The 2,376-nt window shown below is 34.0% G+C and overlaps 1 protein-coding gene across 1 annotated transcript in view; it reads left to right on the plus strand.

Annotated features, from left to right (window-relative positions):
- Positions 1-2,376, plus strand: part of LOC118740709 (trehalose-phosphate phosphatase B) — a 39,733-nt gene that overhangs the window by 18,465 nt on the left and 18,892 nt on the right. The window lies entirely within an intron of this gene.

Genomic DNA, 2,376 nt, shown 5'->3' on the forward strand with positions numbered 1-2,376 from the left:
GCTTAGAAATAGCATATTTTTTATATTGAAAATGTATATCACGCCGATGTAAAAAATACACAAAATATTTTGGTGTATTTTTGACTTTTGTGCTACTTGAGTAATATCTTTCACAGACACTTTTTACACTCACTGCGTCACCAGAAAGAAGAAACGAAAGAATTGTTTCGTTATAATCTTTTTGCTTTTATTTTGTCATAAAAAGTAGTGATAATTGATATGCAAGACAACGTCCAATTTTACAAATAGCGTGGTCAAAAAGTTTTCTGAGAATTAAGCATAACACGCCTCCGAACGGCAAATGGTTTTAATGAGAAACTATTTGCAAAGCAGAAAAATACTCGGAGATTTGTCATTGCCTGCTGGTGGGTGATTTCTGTTAGAAATTATTTTTTCTTTTTTTAATTTAGATGCTGCTCAGGGACCCAGTCCAGGGATCGAGAACAGGTACCGCGGAGTGGTAGTACGCACCTCTGACCATTCAGCCACGGCGGCGGTCATATTGAAATACCTAACATTAAAATCAACTCAGTTTACAATTATTTGTGTGCACAAAGTTAAAAAAGAAGGATATTTGATCGACGTGGCGTATGAGTAACACGAAATGTTAATTCACAAATAAAAATAGAAAAAAGAATGAGTGCGCCTGCGCTGCGCTAATTTAGTGAAACTTCTGTAGATTCATCCCTAAATCGTTCCATAATCGTCATCGTTGTATGTTTCGATCTACGTACATACATATGTACTTAATAGCTAGTACTGGGTTGGCCGGTTGGCTTTGCTCGGAGTACATATACTTCTTAAAGTTTTCGAGGTTTCGGTATCAAATACTGGTCATTTGGATAGCTTTAAAATTATTTTGGAATGTATTCAAAAAAAATGTGGCTTCTGATATCCTAAGTAAATTGAATAGTACACATCTTGAGCGAATATGTGCTGGGTGCACATATATAAAATAAAAAAATTTTAATACATAAACATCCATAAATATCCATAGTACGATGTTTTAGTTAAATTTTGTAGAATCGAAAATAAATGGCAACCTTACACTAATATCCTAAGCGATAACACTTATTATAAATAGGTGTTTCTATCGAAAGGTCCATCCCGACAAAAAATAAATAAAAGTCATATATCTAACGTATTTATGGTCCAATTTGTCCGTTTTTTTTTTAATATATGTATACTGGCTATGTAAGTATTTAGAAAATATTTTGCGCAAAATGGACTTGCTAGGTGGCGACAGGGTCGAGATATTTTGAAAAACCCTATTTATGGTCCGATTTGGTTCGAATTTGGCGTATGTAGTTGAAACATAATAAATCATAGATTTCTAAAGAATTGCCTCTGAATTGGCGCTGAAGTCAAAATGTATAGTCGATATAAAATGCATGTTTTATTTGCGCTAAAAATTCATTTAAAAGTAATATTAACGAAAATATAACGCCACGTCACGTAACGTTTCACACTTGGGGTTGTAAAAAAAAAATTGAAACAAGTTGCATTAATTAAAAAAACTCTAAAAACAACTAGAATTACTCCAAATCATATTAAAACAAGTTTAATGAAGAGAGCCATCCACAATTCGCAGAGTTTTGCGCTTTTGTAGGAAAAGAAAAAATCAAATTCCATTTTTGTCACGCAACGACACTCTTTTTAATTGCTTATATTTAGGACCAAGCGGTTCGATGGTTTTCATTTTTCGGTTAAATATAGAGCTAATTATGTGCCGTACAAGGGCCCAAAAAAAGTAAAAGAAAACAAATGTTTTTCCTTGTTTGTATCTCATTGAAATATACGACTATCACGTATGTGACATATGGAAATACCCATATATTGTTTAAGAGCCTTCTTTTAGTATGAATAAAATAATAAATAACGGAATAAGAAAACACAACGCTATGTTGAGTGGTTTTAAATAGATCAAATCACAAATCAAGAAATTTTATTTGTGATTTGATTTGCTGAGCTAAGATCAGGGGAGTTGATGTGAGTTAAGGTGAGCTGAGCTAGAGTTAATTGAGGTAAGCTGAGGTGAGTTGAATGGAGGCAAGTTGAAGTGAGGTGAATTGAAGTGAGGTGAGTTGAAGTGAGTGGCGTTGGGGCGAGTTAACGTGATTTGAGGTGAATTAATGTAAGTTTAAGTAAGGTGAGTTAAGATGAGGAAGGTGACTTTAGGTGAGGTGAGATGAGTTTAGGAGAGTTGAAGTGAGGGTGAGATGAAATCTGTTGTTGTGAGTTGAGATGAGGGATGTTGATTTGAGGTGAAGTGAAGTGAGCAAAATAACATGATATAACATCTTAATCTATAGGTTCAATATTTGTCTCGTATCTGTATCTCTATCCTTCTATCGACCTCTATCTCCATCCGTCTCC

Source organism: Rhagoletis pomonella, unplaced genomic scaffold (assembly GCF_013731165.1).
Source record: "Rhagoletis pomonella isolate Grant_MI unplaced genomic scaffold, Rhpom_1.0 Rhpom_scaffold_00006, whole genome shotgun sequence".
Taxonomy (NCBI): Eukaryota; Metazoa; Arthropoda; class Insecta; order Diptera; family Tephritidae; genus Rhagoletis; species Rhagoletis pomonella.